This window comes from Adiantum capillus-veneris, chromosome 6 (genome assembly GCF_014529385.1).
Source record: "Adiantum capillus-veneris isolate H3 chromosome 6, ASM1452938v2, whole genome shotgun sequence".
Taxonomy (NCBI): domain Eukaryota; kingdom Viridiplantae; phylum Streptophyta; class Polypodiopsida; order Polypodiales; family Pteridaceae; genus Adiantum; species Adiantum capillus-veneris.
In genome coordinates, this window is record NC_140936.1 from 74,894,776 (window position 1) to 74,914,556 (window position 19,781).

General features: G+C 40.0%; 3 pseudogenes; all 3 read right to left on the reverse strand.

Moving 5' to 3' along the window:
- Positions 1-2,073: 2,073 nt before the first annotated feature.
- On the reverse strand, positions 2,074-4,035 carry LOC147455709 (protein TORMOZ EMBRYO DEFECTIVE-like; annotated as a pseudogene).
- Positions 4,036-4,091: 56 nt separating this feature from the next.
- On the reverse strand, positions 4,092-5,739 carry LOC147455710 (origin of replication complex subunit 5 pseudogene; annotated as a pseudogene).
- Positions 5,740-16,648: 10,909 nt separating this feature from the next.
- On the reverse strand, positions 16,649-19,407 carry LOC147455711 (uncharacterized; annotated as a pseudogene).
- Positions 19,408-19,781: the final 374 nt, after the last annotated feature.

Below are 19,781 nucleotides of genomic sequence, written 5' to 3' on the forward strand. Positions count from 1 at the left end.
GCTACTAGGTATCACTTGGACTACATTCACTACTGTTTTTCCCTTGTTTAAAGGATTTTTAGGACAATCTTTAGGGAAGTGTCCTCCCTTTTTGCAACATTGTATGCAATAAGCTTCAACTGACTTGAGGTTCTTGTCAGGCTCTAGGTATTCATTTTTCCAATGATCATGTGCACCACAGTTACGACAATTTCTAGTTCTTGGCTTAATCATGGGTCTTACCATAGGAGGTCTAACACCTTGATTAGCTACATAGTACATTGGTGCAAGCTCTGGTGTAGTATAAGTCACAGGTTCTTCCATTGGTGGTAGATGTGAATTATACCAATCTCCTTCTACCATTACTGTAGATGGACTAGGCTCAGCATAGGGTGTAACAGGCACTAGTGCTTGTTCATCTATGACTCGCTCTGAAAGCATGTACTTTATAGGCACTGCATTATGTACCAAATATGGAGGTTGTTGACCCTACACAATCTGAGGTTTTTCCATACTCATCGGTGGTCTTTGAGCTGTGGCAATATTAGGCTGATATCTGTACATGGGTTGCTCTTGTGATCTCATAGGCACGTATTGAACATTCCCATCATACTTTGGTCGGTAATAGCACTCATTGGTCTCATGGTTGGTCCATTTATCCTCGATTGCACACCATTTCTGTGGCCTAATTGGTTGTCCCTGTGGAGGAATCCCTTGCCCTGGTCCCCTCACAGGTGCTTTTTGCATGTTATTCATCATGTCATTCATCCTTTTGAGCATGTATTCTATGGCTGAAAGCGATGCTGCAGCAGCCGTTCCCACTTGTTCTGGTTTGGTGGATGCTGTTTTCTCACTTTGGTTATCCTTAGGGACATCTTCTTCGTTGAAAATATCACAATTGTCCCCTAAGTCAATAGCAGCCTTAGAGTTGTAGTATAGACTTGTCAAAGATGGCCAACAAGCAACACTTTGTTACTCCATAAAATATTAGCCCATACATGTGCCTACTCATTGCTGATTACTAGGAAAAACATTTAGGTCATAAACAATTCTCCCTTGCGAACATCTCGATGCTCCATCGCCTATGCTTCGCCTACCAATCATCATCGATTTAGAAAGAATCAATTGTGTCCCAAGAAGAAGGGGAGGCACCTTTCCCATCCTTGAAAATACCCATGTTACCCTAGAAAGCATCTCCACATTTCTCAGAATTGAAATGTGTGAGTGACAGGGTCAAGTATCGTGATCGATTCTTAGCTCTTGCAACCTGCCCTACAGCCATGGTCTGGTACAAAACAATCAAATACCTTTAATGAAAGATTAATCCACAGAGAGACCAGCTACACCAGACACATGAGGTAATACTCTAATAGCTTACTTTTTTTTTCCAGGGCGGGAAGGGAGGGAGGGGGGATCAACGTTTTCAAGAGAAATGAAGATAAGTGAATTAACTGCCTTACAGACACATCACATAGGCATTGGCTAGGCAGAGACCAAAAAGTCATTTAACAAAGATCCTAACATCTACTGTGGTAGGTAATTTAAACGATCGTTGCCACAAGTACTTTTTAACAGATAAAGCCTAGAAAATGGCAACTGAATTGCACATTTATTAAAATGTCAAGTTTCTTCAAGACTAGCCCCAAACCTTGTGAAGATCTCTTATTATAGCCAATTAGAGGTTATTTGTAGGATGAAGAATTGTGCAAGTCCTCAGATAGCATTGAGTACATTTCACCATGGCCAGCAAAAAAACTTAGTTCTTAAAGTTGCAACGGGGTTGGTAAGCTTTAAAAGGGAGAACAAAAAAAAATTGTCAATCAAGAACTGGCAACACAATACTTGTAACAATTATGCCACAAACTTCAATGATAGCACATGCTACTTGACTCAAATTCAATCCATTACAACTGATAACCCAAGACAAATCACTGATTCTCAAGGCTTCATTCACTGCATTGGACAACATTTTGTAGGAGACAAAACAGCCTAAGACCATGAGCAGAAAAGGCTACACAGCATTTGGAAACTCCCAAAAGAGGGAGGGTCTCCTTCAAGAAACTTCAGTTGTTCTATCAAGCTGACTGCCAACAGCTAACCTCCCCACTGCTTATGCTTTTTTCTAGCTGGCAAATCCTCATTTGTTTCACTAATGGAAAGATTTCTTTGTTTTTTCTTCAACCTCCTAGGCAACATGTTCGATTCTGGATAATCAGTTATCGATATCATCTCACTCTCAAAAATTGCTTCACCTTCACCAATCCTGTTATTGCTACCAAGTTTAGCCTGCTTAACTTCTTCTAACGTTGAAGTGAGTTGCTTTAAATTGCTAGTATCCGTTGTAGTGAGTTGATTGAAAGTACTAAAAGATTCCTCTTCGTTTGTGTTTGACTATCTGATAGGGGTTGTGAGTTTCCAAAGGATTCAATACCGACATTGATGCGAGTGTGTAATCCAAAAGGAAAGTACTCCTATGTAGCCGGTCAAGCCTACTAAAATGTTGTTCAGTGTAAGGCAAAATGCCTTCAATGAGCTCACGAAGACTAGATACCTGAAAAAGAGTAGGTAGAGAATCTTCATAAGTAAAATAAAGAGATGTGCTGGTTGAATTTGAAGCAGCATGAACTCACCTCCAACTTTTTGGAGGAAAAGCATAAAAAAGTTCTAAAAGCACACGTTGAGCAGCATGGCAAAACTTGGGTCTTGTGTTCCATTCTCGAACATAAGATAATAGTAATCGAAGGTGTTCTTTATCTATTTTTTTTAGAACATTGTGTACCTGCATCCCCATTTGCTTGCTCCTACAAAGCAATGCCAGCACATATATTCATGACCAGGGAATGAGGCCACAACATCAAAGATCAGCTATGAACCAACCTGAAAAGCTCAGTAAAGACATTTAGGAGCTTAAAAGGTCACTTCAACTCAAACGCAAGTTGCAATGCAGTTGCATATTCAGTATTTGCTAGAGCATTGGACAAATCCTGATCTTTCAAGGTCTCTTCTTGCTAAATAAAATTAAAACTGATTAGAAATTAAAGCTTCACGACCACATAAACTCTTAGTTGAGATGACTTGGCACCTCTTTGCGCAATGCCTCCTCTTCATCCTCTTGAGCAGAGTCCATCCACAAGTTTATGGCTGAATCACTACCACTAGTAGCAAGCATTTCGTTAGTTGCACAAACATCTAAAGCCCAGATCTGCAAAATAATAGAAAATAAGAAGCTAATTTTCCTCGACTAAACTACTTATCACTAGTGATGCACCTTGTCCTCATGACGATCAAACGTGTTTATGCACTCATTTGCCTTGATGGTCCACAGTTTTAACAAGCCATCAGCTCCTACAATCAGTTCATAAATAGGCTCATTGAGACCTTATCATGGTGTGCAATGTTGATGGTCGTCCACAAAACATCATCATGGTGCATAATGTTGAAGGTCATTCACAAAACATTATGCGAAATATTGAAGTCCTTCCACAAAACATGTCAGAAACTACCTGCAGATATGATTTTCATTCCTCGTGAGTTTGAGTACACTCGCTATGTGGCCTTCAAATGTTTTAAGACAAGACCATATGAGGACATTTTTGTCACCAGATGTTGTTAAAACACATTGGTCCACATGAGAAAATTGCACTGACCAGATACCTTTTTTATGCCCACGCAGTGTGACACCTGGGACTAGCTCTGGAAGCCTCCATATGCGAGCAATTCTATCCTGAAACAATTGCAAAAAGATAATGACGATTGAAAATTCGCAATGTAGTCTTCTTGGAGAAAGCTAGAGGTCCTACAACTGCCATATCTCCCTCAGCAATGGCTACACAATGTCATGTTCCGACATTTCACAATCTGACCTGAAAATGGTTTGAGCATTAATGACAAAAGGCTTGACTGGCCTGTTAGAACAAGCATAAAATAGCACCGCAGAACTGTAATACCTACTGAATGATCCTTCCCCCCAGAAGCCAATAAAGTGATGCTTGAATAATAAATACAAGAATCGAGGAAAAGTACAATATCCTTATGACCAAAAAGCTCCTGCCTGCACGTTCAAGTAAAGACGAGCAGTATTGGCAAAAGCTTAACACTGTTGATGAAGAAACTCAAGGCTTGAATCTGCAAGAATTAAGTACAAACACAGAAATTAGGCCCGTGGGCCACATACATGTGTGAAAAGACACACAAAAACTTACTAAAGTCACGGGCCTACTGTAAGACATGTTCTACTTTGAAATTGACCTTCTTATCAAATGAATAATAAACCCCACTTTTCACCCTGGTCAATTTGTCCTTACATAGATTAGTATTTCCATTTAAATGACTCACCAGAGTACTCTTGCGTATTTGTTTCCTATCAACCTCCACAAAAGGTGATATCTTACTCTATCAACAATAGAGTCTAAGACGTGACGTAACTCGCACTCAGCTGGCCATAGTCAGCTCATCATCTGTAGGTTGGCTCAAATCATTGATGTCCTGAATCATGCCAAAAGGGATGTCCTTTGGATCCTATGCTAGCGTTTTCTCTCTAGCATTTTCTCTCTGCCATTTTTGCCAAATCTGTATCTATCTCTGTGTTACATGCAAGCTGCCCTCCCGGCACCCGTGCCTTTATCTGCCCTAGGCAACCCCCTCTACTTGTAGTTCCTTGGCAATTGAGGGCATGCATGTTGCTCTTGAAGGTTGTTACTATCCACCATCAAAGTCGAGAGGTTGTCCATCGATTGTCGTTGTTTTTAGCCATTCTCGTCCATCTTCCACTACCACGTCTAGCAAGAATGGCATCTATGTGCCACTTAGAAACATCTATTATAAACGGAAGGGTTTTAGACAAAAACACGACTATCTATCTTCATTTTCTCAAAATTCCAATGTCATTTGCATTATTTTCTCCTTTATACATCTAACACCACAATTCTACTTCTTCGAAAGTGTTCATGGTTCGATACATAGGATGCGTTGATACCTAGAAGTACTAAAGAGAATGCAAAAGCCAGAAGTCAAAGGCAAAAGCAAGAAAATAATAAATTTTTGAGTTTAGAAGCTTGCCTCAAAAAAGCAGAGTATAGTTCTCTATTGGGCCTTTTCTTCAATAGGATTTGATGTAGCTCGTCATCAGTATAATCCCTCATATAGATTGGAATAGCTTCTAGCGAGCCTGTGCCTGAGAAGAATGCATCTAGGCCCTGCAAGCTGCTGATGAAAAAGAGTCCCAAGTTTTCCAGCCCAGAGAGCTCAGAGAGCCTCAATAGTGCATAAATGAGCCAGAACCCCCTCTAACCAATCCAGTAAGAGCTCCACATTTGTCAAATATCAAATAGACCACTGGTAATGAGCCATCTGTCTTCTAAGGAGTTAGAAAGTAGAGCAAAAGCACTAATAATCACATAAAAAATTGTGGTCAGACTAATTTTTTTTCATTTTGACATTCATACCTTCTTCTTACTTGTGTGGACTGACAAGCCCTTTATCGATGCTTCCAGCTTTGTCAGAGATAGCAAAGGTGCAAGCGTCAATCAGAAAATCCAGAAAGTCTAAAAACTTATAACATTTATTTACGCTAGCAAGGCTGTTTGAGGGGCTTTGTACATGTTTACTGAGCTGATTGAGGATGGATTCAAACAGAATGCGGGGTGTATGAGATGAGCGACAACTTGTGTATGCAAATGGCCGATTCATCTGCCTAAAAATCTCCAGCAGAATGGAGGTTTTACCTGTGGAAGCTCCACCATAGACAAAGAGAGGGAACATGTTTGCTAAACCTTTCTATTATCGTCCATATTTCTATATTCCCATGGATAGACTTGGGTAATCCAAAGATAAAATCCATGGATATGCTCTCCCATGGTGAACTGGTATACCACATATTTTGAAACATACTCTTGTATGTTTGCTTTCATGGCAGGCCATGTTTCTATCCCTTTTAGGGTGAACTGAATCCCTCTATGCCCCACATAAGGAGGAGCATGGGATTCATACATTACTTTCTCACTTAGTAAGTTACTAACACATAGTCTATTGCCAGAGAGAAGATAACCATCTTGTAGGGTAAATGGTTCTTCCTTCTTCCCTAGTGCAAGGGCTAAAATCACATCTCTGAAATCGGGATCAATAGCGTACTCATCTATCATAGAAGATAGATCATTATGAATTGCTATAGATACCGCATTCACTCTCGGTCGTCTTGAGAGTGCATCGGTCACTTGATTATGCTTGCCAACAATGTGAGCAATATGAAAATGAAATTGCGAAAGGAAACTTTCCCACCTCATTTATTTGTCGGAGAGCTTACTTAAGGCTTTGGTGATCCGTTTGCAGAATGAAAGGAGTCCCTAATAAATAGTGCTTCCACGAGTCTAGAGCATGTAGAACTGCTAAGAGTTCCTTCTCATGTATCCCTAGAGCTTGCTCAACAGGGTCGAGCCTTTGACTTTTGTAGGCTATGGCTTGTCCTTCTTGCAGCAAAACAGCTCTAAGGCAATCACCACAAGCGTCGCAGAATGAAAGGAGTCCCTAATAAATAGTGCTTCCACGAGTCTAGAGCATGTAGAACTGCTAAGAGTTCCTTCTCATATATCCCTAGAGCTTACTCAACAAGGTCAAGCCTTCAACTTTTTTAGGATGTGGCTTGCTCTTCTTGAAGCAAAACAGTTCCAAGGAAATCACCACAAGCATTGCATTGGACCTCAAATGGCTTTGAGAGATCCGGGAGTGTAAGCACAAGTTGAGAGGTAAGATTCTCTTTAAGCTTTTTGAAAGCATTGTTCTCCTTGCTGGACCATATATACCTAACGATTTTCTTTGTTAGGTCATGTAATGGTCCTGCAATTTGTGAGAACTTTTCTATGAAGCATCTATAGTATGCATACATACTATAAAGCTTCTTAGTTGATGCAAATTCCTTGGATTAGGCCATCCTTTTATTACCTCTAATTTTGAGAGATCCATTTGGATACCATCACGAGAGATAATGTGACCTAAATATTGAATCTCTTGTAAGAAAATTTTACTTTTCTTTCGATTAATATAAAGCTTATTCTCTCATAAAACTTGAAATATTACCTACAGGTGTTGCTTGTGTTCGTCTAATGAATTAGAGTAGATGATTATATCATGAAAGAATACCCCAGTAAAGGTTCCGTGAGTCTTGAATAGCTTCTCCATCATACGGTTGAATGTGGCTGGTGCATTGGTCAAGCCAAAAGGCATGACAATGTACTCGTAAAGACCAAACGTAGTACGAAATGCGGTCTTTACAATGTCTTGAACTATCCTTATTTGATGATAGCCACTTTTTAGGTCAATCCTACTGAAGTTGGTCGACCCCTGTAGCATATCAAATAGGTCTTCTACCTGTGGGATGAGAAACCTGTTCTTTATAGTGATCCTATTTAGTACTCTATAGTCGACACATATACAGTATGTGCCGTCTTTCTTTTGCACTAATAACATTGGTGAACAAAATGGAGATGAGCTAGGCCTAACCATGCCTTTCTCAACCAACTCATGGACTTGCCACATAATCTCCTCTTGTTGAGCTTGAGAAACTCGATAAGGAGGTTTATTAGGCGGTGAGCTTCCTGGAAGAAGTTCAATTGCATGGTCGTCATTGCCTCATTTGGGAGGTAGTTCACAAGGGATATCGTTAATCAAAACATCTTGGAACCCCTTGAGGAAATTGGATAACTCTAGTTCCTTTTGATTGTTTATATTTTCTTTTGCTAAAGCATTAGGTTTATTTTGAGAATCTTTAACAAAAGTCATGTACACTAAAATAGAGCTCTTTATTGACTTATTGAAAGCTTGCTTATGTACAAGGGGTATGGTACTACCCAACTCCTTAGCATTTATGTACATATCTTTTTCCTTGAACCTAAAGTAGATTTACCTTTTAGGGAATTTAACATTCGTAGCCATGCGATCAAACCATGGTGCCCCTAGGATTACATCCTCATGCTTGAGACGAGAGATGAAGAAATCCTCATTGTCCATGTAGCTTTGGACATGGAGCCTCAATTTCCCAATTAAGGGAGTGACTGAGGCTTCTTGCCCCTTGAAAGCACCATCGGCAAGTAGGACATCTCCCATCTCATAGGATTGGATGCCTAGCTTGGTGGCCAACTATGTGGATATGAAATTGTGAGTAGAACCAGGGTCAAAGACAATAAAAGCATCATGTTCTCTTACCTTTCCCCAAGCATGGCATAAAGGAGATCCTTTGTGATGAGCATCTTCTTCTTGAATTTCAACCAAGGTAGCTCTAGGAGGCTCATTACGTGTATTCTTGTGGGAACAAGCACGATAGGCATGCCCTTGCTCCCCTCACTTAAAACGGAAGTTATCTTTACGATAACACTCTAGCTCTTCAGGAGAGAGTTTATTTTTGCCTTTATAAACTCCCTCCTCCTTAGCTTTGTTGTTGTTGGCGTTGCCTTTGGGAGACTTTTGGACATTGTCCTTCCCCTTAGGCTCGTTATTACGGTCCTTTTCTGTGGGCTTAAGATTTCTCTTAGCCCCTTGTTGGAAGTTGATTCTTGAAGCCACCATGGTATGGTGTATGACCGCAGATATGGTGCATGGCCTTTGGGAGTTAACATACTCCACCATATCCTCAGTTAAACCCGCACAATTTTTTTTTTTTCCTCTCCAAATCCATCTTTTTGAAGACAGTGGCTTTGAGGTGTAAATCTCAAAACTTTTCTACAAGTTATTTGTGAATAGATTCATAGGGAGAGAGCTTCAAGCTTCACCATTCGGTGAGTACTTTGTCTTTGGCATCGGTAGCCAAAAACTGCTTCATGATGGAAGCTCTTAAAGCTTTCCATGTTCGTGGAGCTTCGCCATTTGCTCGTAGACTAGACCACCATTGCCTGGCGGACTTTTGAAAATGCATAGCTACATGACGTAGCTTAGAGGAATCCGTGAAGCCCTCATATCCAAACGCCGCATCAAATTGCTGGATAAAGGCCAAGACTTTGTCTGTAGCACCAAAGGTGCCATCGTAGGTAAGGAAAGAGATGTTCTTTCCTCCCTCTTTGAACTTTTGAGCTTGTATGACCACTTCCAAGCAGCATAGGATTTCCTATGGCCTCTTCTTTTAAGTGGTTCAAGAGCTGCACCATCACTTTCTTTAGAAGAGGAAGTGTATGAGGAGGATGGAGAAGAGGGCGACCTCTTCCTCGCCTTTTTCTTCCCTTGTTACTCCTTGTCTGCACCATCACTTTCTTTAGAAGAGGAAGAAGATGGAGAAGAGGGTGACCTCTTTCTCGCCTTTTTCTTCTCTTGTTTTTTGTCTTCCCTCTTTGAGGTATGATGTAGAGAGGTATGAGATGGTCTTCTCCATTTAGGGGGTGTTGGAGAGCATTTTGCCTGCCGTCTTCGTGGAGCCATCTCTTCCGATGTGGAAAGAGACTCACTTCTTTCTCGTTCTTTTGGTGGGGGCTCTACCGTTGAAATTTGGGTTCTCCTTTGGGAAGGAGATGTGTCATCAAGTAGTAAATTTTTGAGCCCTTCGTACGGATCCTCCTCTTCTTCCCTTATGAGAGAGAGTTCTCTTTTGGAAGTCTCACAAGGAGCTTTCCTAGGTACTCTCTCTTCTTGGTGGGGAGTTTGGAGAATACCATGGGTGCACAATTGGGGTTATACAAATTGGCGAGCGAGTATTTTTGAGCAACAAAATAATTGAGCAAGTCCCTACATAAATTCTTTATTATTTAGAGCAAATTACTCTAATTATCAACAAATTCATGAAGAAATAAGCCAAGTTGTTGCATTCATGACATCAAAACATTCATGACATTAAAGAGAGCAATTTATTCATAAGAACAAAAAAAAAGACCCAATCCGTTCAACGGATAATTGTTGGAACCATTCTGTGTTGGTGTGGGACTGTTACGGTAGAGTTTTCAATGTGGGTTGGCAATACAAGCGACATCAATGGAGCCTAGACGAGCAATCAGCTTCCTTCAACTCTTTTTGGGCTTGCAAATTGTAACTTTAATGTACCTATCATACATGCACACGCACTAAGTCTTCCACATCCTTTTCAATGCACTGGCTATCAATGATCATGTTATGCATGCCCATGATTATAATATGAGTGCAAAAGTTTGGCTACTTTTTGTGGGTGCCCTACATTGCGGCATCATTGTAGCATGCACAACAAGTCACTTGTCGTATTAGCGTTAAGACTCGACAAAACATGATCTTCAATTGTATCTTTGAAGTAGCTTTGACTTATGTGCATATGACACCCTTTGTTTTTGCAATCAACCCCTTGCCCTACTTCTGCAATTTTTCTTATTGAGCACGTTTATTCAAATATTGAACGTGCTCAATTTTTCTAATTGAACACGTCCATTCAAATATCGTTCATGCAAATTTTTAGCACATTGACATGGGTCTTGCTTCTATCTGAGGAGTTGTTCTCGGCTCCATTTCCTTCTTGGCATTATGGATTCTTGTAGTTTTTTTGGCATTTACACTTTTCCCCATTGGAAAGATTGCATGTGCCCTTGTTGGGGTTGTTCTCACAGTTTTGTTTAAAGTGGAGACAATGACATAAGCATGTGGCATCATTAAAGACCTCGCCACATTGGGCCTCCTCTTTGGCACGTGATAGTGAGTGTATATTTAGAAAAAGCACATATTACTGTTTTTGGCTCATGTTGTATCATAAGGTGGAAGGCACCTTTTGTGTAGAGTGTGCATACTATAAGGTTACGCTGCCAAAGCCTTTTCTGATCGCTAGCCTCTCACATTGTCTCTTATGCCTTTGTGAAACCTGTTGAAACCAGCCTGCACTGGCGTGGAACTGTTCCAGTATATTTACGATAAACAATGCAAGTTTTTTCTTTTTTATAAAATTGTCTCTAGTAGGGAGTTGAAGTAGTTGCAACCAAGATGGTTGCGTGCTCCATTTCATTGGCATGTTGGTTGGAGTTTTAGTGAGTGATGACTATTTGGGGTGTATTGGGCAGGCAAGCTACGTTCGACTGTCGAAGTGAAGGCCGAGGCTTGAGGTCCACAATGGCACGTGCCCGAGGGAGGCGAAGGGGATCCACTCTTGAGGGAGGTTGTTCCTATGAGCTCATGCAACGATGACATCTATTGTCAAGCATAGGGTGTGCCATGGAACAAGGGTAAGGATCTCAACGAGGAGGGACTAGGGGAGGATAGGTCAGAATTTTTGTTGTATACATTAAAGACTTAAAGGTCTCACACTCGTTTCATTAAAAAAGTTCACCCTACTCACATGACCCCTCCCATCCCTGGTCTTTTGCTGCAACCACCATTCCGCGCCGGCGCGGACCCTCCCCTTTAAGTGCCACGGGGTCGTATAAAGCATGGGATCAATGGCGCTCATTCAAAAAGAGGGGTGCACGGAATCTGGCCCGTCGATCTTTAAAAACTGAACTCGAGATCCCGAGTTTAGTTTTTTTCCCGAGTTTAGTTTTGGCAAGAGGGATTACGGATGGAAGCGCTCTTAATGACTTGAATGCTGTCATAGACTTTTAAGGATATTATCCTCCCAGAAAAAAGATCTTTCCCATAAAGTTACAAAAGTGGGAGTTAATGTCATCAAATGTGACGGCACCACCTACCAAATTAAACTCGGGAGGTAAATCTAATCTCAGGATCCCGAGATTAGTTTTTAGCAGTGACGGGTCGAGTTGGGTTCACATTACTTTTCATGGCTAATCAAGAAACCCAAAATCTATATGCATGATATGGAGCACGAGTCTACAGAAAATGGAACCCCTTTTTGGAGAAGAAGCTGGTGATTATTCCTCATCTTCTTCCAACTATGAATCAATTGAATCCTCAAGTGATGATGGGTTGCACCGGGGGTCTTTGCGACCCTTTCAAAGTCTTGAAGCTAGCCATTCTACTTCTCAAAGAGGTACTCTTGATCCATTCTCATACGTGTCACATGTTTCTCTCTACTGCAACAAAGACACATACAACCTTATGATTGAAGCATTGCAAGGATATCTATGTGTAACATTGGAACATCTCAAAAGTTGTACCCATTTGGTGGATTTAAAGAAATGGAGAAGAATAAAGGATAATTTAAAGCTTGCAAGGAAAGAAGGTAATGTTCTTTGCCTTTTTCTTAAGATAGCTCCCAATCTGCGGATTGCATGCATTGAGGATTGGGAAAGTATTGCCCAACAAGCCCATCTTGATGAGACTCAAGGTAGACATCGTGATGTTAATGACACGATAGAGGAGGTGAAGTCAAAATGGTATGTTGGTATTCAAAAGCATGGCATTTCCCTTACTTACATTAGGGACTTTGTCAATGCATGTGAGTGCAATCACACTAGGAACTAAACCGCTCCACAATCATGGCGCCAAAGGATGGACCTCAATAGGGAGCCTCCCATGATACTCACTACAACAAGGACCATTGTGGAAGAGCAACTTAAGTTTATAATGATTGAGTACAAGGCAAGGTTGCTCCAAGTACGTTCAACAAAGACTTATGGCTCTTTGAAAACCATTGTTGACTATAAATGCCATAGGGGAGGTGAACCTAGACGAAAAGGAGGCAAGAAGAGATTGCGTACATCCAAGAAGTGTGGTTGTAGCTTCAAAGTCCAGGTAGAGTATAAGCAAGACTTAGACAATGTTCAAATACTTCTTCATCCTCACCATACGGGTCATGAACTAGGAACCAGAAATGACCTATACCATCTCCTTGTCCACCGTTCAATATTGGAAAGTTGTATACAAGATTTATTTGATGTGAGAAGCTCTCGACATGTAGCTCAAATGTCTATGTACAAAGAAAAACTCCATATGCAAAAAGCATCTCTCCTTGAGTGCACTATTTTCAGGTTCTTCATGATTCCCCAAGAGATTGCTTCTTTGTCGTATCTTGTACGCCAGGCAGGTAGATATCTTTACTTTTTCTCTTGGTAATAGAAAGATTGATGTATTTAGATCATAAATCCCTATATAAAAGTGCAGCGGACGTGTCCAAGGATAATTGGGAGTCAATGTACAATGAAGCTTTGGATCTCAAGAAACAAAATAAGGTATGTACACATTTTTTGTGATTTTACTCCTTTGTTGCCGTCCTTTTGTTAAAAATAACATCATGAAATATTATAGGTTTTATATTGTCAACCTTATAATCCAGAGGTTGTTGATGATAAAGATAATCCATTTATACTTATCATTCAAGATGACTGGATGTTGCAAATGGTGATACGTTTTTCACATAATAATGCATGGGCCATTGATAGTACTTTCAGAATGAACATATATGTTCTACCATTATATGCTGCTGTCTTACCAAAACAACTTGGAAATGGCCTACCCATATGGTTATGATGTGCACATGTGATTCGGGGTCTCACCGTGAGGTTATTGCTTTAGAAAGGATGTTAAGTCTAATTTTCTCTTGAATGGGTGGTATCCGTCCAAGTGCAATTGTAATTGATAAATCCCAGCAAGAACTAGAAGCATGCTTAGCGGCAATAAATGAGGATCCTCATTCTTGGGCCATTAGTGAAGATGGAACTTGGCAACAAATCTCCTGTCTAGTGTTGTTGTGCTGGTTCCATGTAAAGAAAGCATGGGTGGAGAATCTTCTTCCACAAGTAAGTAAATTTTACGCATTGTTGTCATGACCTTATCATCCTCTCATCAATTCTTTAAGATTTATCTATATGCAGGTCCCCAAAGAGATAAGAAATGACATCTATACAAGCTTGTCCAATCTTATGCATAGTGGTACAGAAGAGGAATTTGAAGGACGCTATCAAGTATTCCTAAGCAAGTACGCACAATTTCCCAATGTTCAGCGGTATGTTTCAAATGGTTGGTGTGGACATAGTTGCATGTGGAGAGCAATGTGGCCTAAGTGCGGAAGATTGTTCAACTGTGGAAATGTTGATACAACAAATTTGATTGAAATACATTAAATACACACTTCTAGATGCTCGTATAAATCGATCAGTAGTTGAGTTGATACACGCTCTTGTGGGAGATTCTAAGACAGGGAATCGAATGGGTGAACACTATCTCGTTTCTTCAAGCAAAAGCAAGAGATAGGTACAAGATTAACTCTATGATATGTGTTGGGCCATAGTTTTATGTATTAATATTGTGTCTATGCAGCTGACTCAGGTCACTTTTTTATCCGTGGCTCGTCAAGGAGCCACACCTCAAGGTTACAAGCAGGAGAGGAAATTTTACAAAGTACAAGCATGATCAAACAAGCCTACAAGTATTGAATGACATGTCTTTGCTATTCAAAATAAGAAGTACATCAGATCCAACCTCATGGTTTCATGTAAGCTTGCAAAGCAACTACTGTGATTGTGCAGATTGGAGCTCCCAATGCAAACACATCTATGGTGTTCGATTGATAGTATCTCATTATTTTGAAGATTTGAAGGAACTTTTACCTACTGTTGATAATCATTGGAATCACAATTTACCGGAAAATGTTGATGAAAAGGACGACAAAGATGGAAAAGAGAAGGTGTCTGCAGAGAATCTATCAGATTGTATTGGAAGTCTTAAAGACATGATGAGTCTCATTCAAAAAAACTTGCATGAAAGAGATAAAAAAGGATTGAATACGCTTTGCAACCAACTCACCACGGCAAAAGATGTATTGTTCTCAAGCATGTGTCCCAAAACTGTGGACATGCCTACACAAGGAAGTGTGCGTCAAATACAAGCAAATGTAACACGAACTCGACCATAACCATAACCGGAAACCATAAACGCAAACCATAACCGGAGTCGGAAACCATAACCATAACCATAACCATAACCGGCAACTATAACCATAAACGCAAACCATAACCGGATACGCAACTTGAACCATATCGGGAACATAAACTATAACTGGAATCACTTACCATAACTATAATCGAAAATTATAACCATAATTAAAAACCATAAACACAAACCATAACCGGAGTTGGAAACCATAACCATAACCGGAAACCATAACCATAAATGCAAACCATAACCGGATAATCCAAAACCATAATCATAACCGGAAACCAATATTACACAACCATAACCAGAGTCGGAAACACTTATCATAACCGACAACCATAACCATAAACGCAAACCATAATCGATACATAACTTGAAATCCTAAACCAGAAACGTAAGCCATAACCGGAGTCAAAACCATAACCATAACCGGAGTCGAAACAATAACCATAAAACCATAACCGAAAACGCAAACCATAACCAGAGTAAATCACACAATCATACTTGAAAACCATACAAAAAACACATAAGTGGCAACCATAACTGGAAACTATAACCATAAACGCAAACCATAACCGGATACCTAACTCAAAACTATACCGAAAACGTAAACCATAACCGGAGTCGAAACCATAACCATAACCGGAGTCAAAACCATAACCATAACCATAACCATAACCATAACCATAACCATAACCATAACCATAACCGAAAACGCAAACCATAGCCGGAGTCGAAATCAGAAACGCATCTGAAAATGTAAATCACACAATCATACTTGAAAACCATACAAAAAACGCATAAGTGACAACCATAACCGGCAACTATAACCATAAACGCAAACCATAACCGGATATGTAACTCAAAACCATACCGAAAACGTAAACCATAACCGGAGTCGAAACCATAACCATAACCGGAGTCAAAACCATAACCGAAAATGAAAACCATAGCCGGAGTCAAGATCTGAAACGCAATTGAAAATGTAAATCACACAATTATACTCGAAAACCATACAAAAAACGCATAAGTGGCAACCATAACCGGCAACTATAACCATAAACGAAAACCATAACCGGATACGTAACTCAAAACCATACCGGAAACATAAACCATAACCTGAGTTGAAACCATAACCATAACCATAACCGGAGTCGAAAACACTTACCATAACCATAACCGTTACCATAACCATAACCGGTAACCATAACCATAACCATAAATGCAAACCATAACCGGATATGTAACTCAAAACCATACCAGAAATGTAAACCATAACCGGAGTCAAAACCATAACCATAACCGAAAATGCAAACCATAACCGGAGTCGAAAACATTTACCATAACCATAACCGGCAACCATAACCATAAATGCAAACCATAACCGGATATGTAACTCAAAACCATACCGAAAATGTAAATCATAACTGGAATCACTTACCATAACCATAATCCAAAACCATAACCATAACGAAAACAAAAAACACAATCCATAAGCGGAGTCGAAAATACTCACCATAACCATAGCCGGTAACCATAACTAGAAACGCAAACCATAACCGGATATGTAACTCAAAATCATACCGGAAACGTAAACCATAACCGGAGTCACTCACCACAGCCATAATCGGCAACACATAACTGGGAGTCATGATCATAAACTACAGAAGGAACCATGACCATAAACCATAACTGGATACCATGACCATAAACCGTAACTTGAGACCACACCAAAAACCATAAGCATGATCATAAACCATAACAGAAAACCATGACCATAAAACATACTAAGGTTTTGTATCAAAATTAACTCCAAAGAGTTGTTAGCCAAGTCGTGTCTGAAGAGCATACATAGAGCAAGTCATACCATCACTACACGAGTCCAAAAGCTACATGTATAGAAAAAATCCATTGTCTATTCCTTTTGCAATGGCAATTCTCCAAGTGCTTGGGCCAACCATTCTCTAAGATCTTTTTCAATATCTCCACATCTTCATGTTGAAACAATTTTCTAGAAAGTTGCCATAAATACAAGTAGTCAAAAGCTTCTATAAACAACTACATATAACCCTTAACAAAACAAACAACATAATGCATTACCCAAGAATGTGGCGGGACAACCGACCAAGCCACCCTCAATAAGCATGCACATACATTTCATCACATACCATCCACAATCATGAGCATTTGGCTGTTGTGGAATCTACACCAAGAAACAAAACAAATTACATTTGAATGCCAAAAGATACATTGAGATTTTGTAGACCACTCACCTCAATAGTTTCACATCCTATCGACTTTATCAAATCCCATAGCTCTGACTATACAACTTGATCCGTACAATATTTTCCAAAATGTTCACAGGCTCTAAAACAAGGAAAACAAGAAGCTTATGCAATGAGACTAAAATTATTTAGCATACATAACCTTTGCAAGTATACCTTTGTAGAACATCCCGATATTCGTGAGCTGAGCGTAGAATGGACAAGGAATCAAACATTAAAAAGCATGACCTTTTTCGAGGAAGTCCATCTAGACGTAGACGATGGGGGTTGTACAAAACGATACGAGTCCAATGGGATCTGAACATAGGTAGGGTGTCATAAATTTTAATAACATACCATATACAACAAAAAGATGGTGAATAATATTATTACCTATCAACAATTGGAAAGAAGGTGAAACTATGGCTTCCAAGATCTGGCGAACCAAAGAAGTTCTTCATGGAATTTTTTCCAACCTTCTTCTACCGCAGAAAAGACAACCATAAGCTATCTACAAACCACACTTGCTCGAGAATGTGTGTGGGTAATGTATGATCCATCCAACTATATACACCAAATATATATATATATATAAATATGTGATAACAAATGCATATCATTTTAACTATTCGAAAAGAATAAAAACTAAAGTTCATACATAGCAAATAGGTTCATAGCCATTGTCGATGCCTCAACATCAATCTCACTTTGTTGGAACGATCCAATCATGTCAACCCCAAGGTTAAAACGTACAGACTTTAAGTGGAAAATGACTTCTCCATTACAATAGTAAAAATATCATAGAATAAGAAAAAAATATAACTTGAAAGTTACGAAACTAGCCTATCACTAAAAAACATGATAGCTTACCTGATAGTCCTTTCTGGACTTAGCGGTATGGGGCTTTTACAATCAATCACGCCCTGGCGAATCTCAATTGCGACATGGGTTTCATCTTTCGATTGTTGCAATTTTTTATCATCAAATATTGGCTGCCAACGATGTTGTGTGGTTGATTTATTTATTTATTTGATATAGATTCAAAAATACCTGATGAATCTCCTGTGTGAATCCATCCATTGCCTCAAGGTCACGCTTTCTTTTGGTCTTTAGCTTTTGCGGAGGAGTAGGAGGAATCTCCATTTGACTTGTGCTTGCATCCTGGTGTGAGTAGTCTCAAAGAAGTTATTTAAAAATAGTATATGTATTGTTTAAGAGACAATGTATGTGCGTACTATACGGGTATGGTTTCTGTTTTTGATGTAGAATTACTCTTCTCGCTTCCTTTAGGTAAATCCGATGTTTGTATGCGTGCTTCTATTGAACATTATAATTCATGAGAATTTAGAACACATATATAATAATGCAGTATGTAAAAAATATTGAAACTTACAGCTTTATCATAGCCATCCGAAACTCGTTCTATGACCAACTTCTCTCGTGTTTGGATGCGTGAGTCCCATGATGCTAGCTCATCTTTGACAAATTCATCTATCCATGACTCCTTTGTTATTTTTGCTTTCTTCTTATGTGCACAAAGCGCCTATCCTTGCTCTCCCTGTTCTCTCTTGCTTTTCTCGTATGCCTTTTTGACATTCTTAAGGTTCATCTCAACATTGAAAAATCAAGACTTGCTTTGAATGCGTGACCTGGAAGAAGTGGGTTTGTGAATTTTTGTGTTTCCCTTTGGTCAACCTATTAGAAGTGGTGGTACAACTACATTTTCACATTGATGCTTTCTTTCAAGGTGGTGTTTCATATCCACTCTCTTCTCAAAACGCTGACATTTGCTTATACATGCTTCAGAAGCTAAACAATACCGCCACCACCTCCCGGATTCATCTTGGTTACATTTGAAATAGTTATTTTCCTTAACAATAAACAAACTCTAGATAATCAGCAGAAAGTGTCTCTCTTTCTCTCTCTCTCTCTCTCTCTCTCTCTCTCTCTCCACACACACATACACCCTCTCTCTCACACACACAAGTGCTTTCTGTCTCTATCTCTCTCTCCAACACTCATACACACACCTTCACTCTCTCTCACACACACATAATCTCCCTCTCTCTCTCTCTCTCTCACACACACACACACACACACACACACACACACACACACACACACACACCTATGAAGGATCGATACGTGAAGAAGGTGAGTCATCCTCCTCCATTTCTTGCACCGGATTCAATCCCGAGTTGCTGCTTTGCCGAAATCCATCCTCGGCATCCTCTTTCACCCTGCTTGCATAGCGGTTTGAGCGCCTACTATATGCCATGAGAGTAGGTGAGTGGTCTTCCTCCATTTCTTCCACTAGATTAAATGGAGAGTTGCTGCTTTGTCGGAAGCCATCCACAGGATTCTCTTTCAGCGTGCTTGCATAACGGTTTGAGCCCCTAGTAAGTACCATGGGATCCCTCCTTCTTTACCTGAGAAGACTCTCTCTCTCTCTCTCTCTCTCTCTCTCTCTCTCTCTCTCTCTCTCTCTCTCTCTCTCTCTCTCTCTCTCAACTTGAGGTTCCTCCTCTCTGTGCTCACGTTCCCGCTTTTGATAAACGAAGACCCTCTCCAATTTTTGAATTAGGTGCAATTTGCTTAAAACTAAACTCGGGATCCCGAGTTTAGTTTTTAAAGATCGACGGGCCAGATTGCGTACGTCCCTCTTTTTGAATGAGCGTCGTTGATCCGATGCTTATGACCCCGTGGCACTTAAAGGGGAGGGGCGCGGGCTGGTTGTAGTAGAAGACCAAGGAGGGGTAGGGTCATGAGGTAGGGTGATTTTTT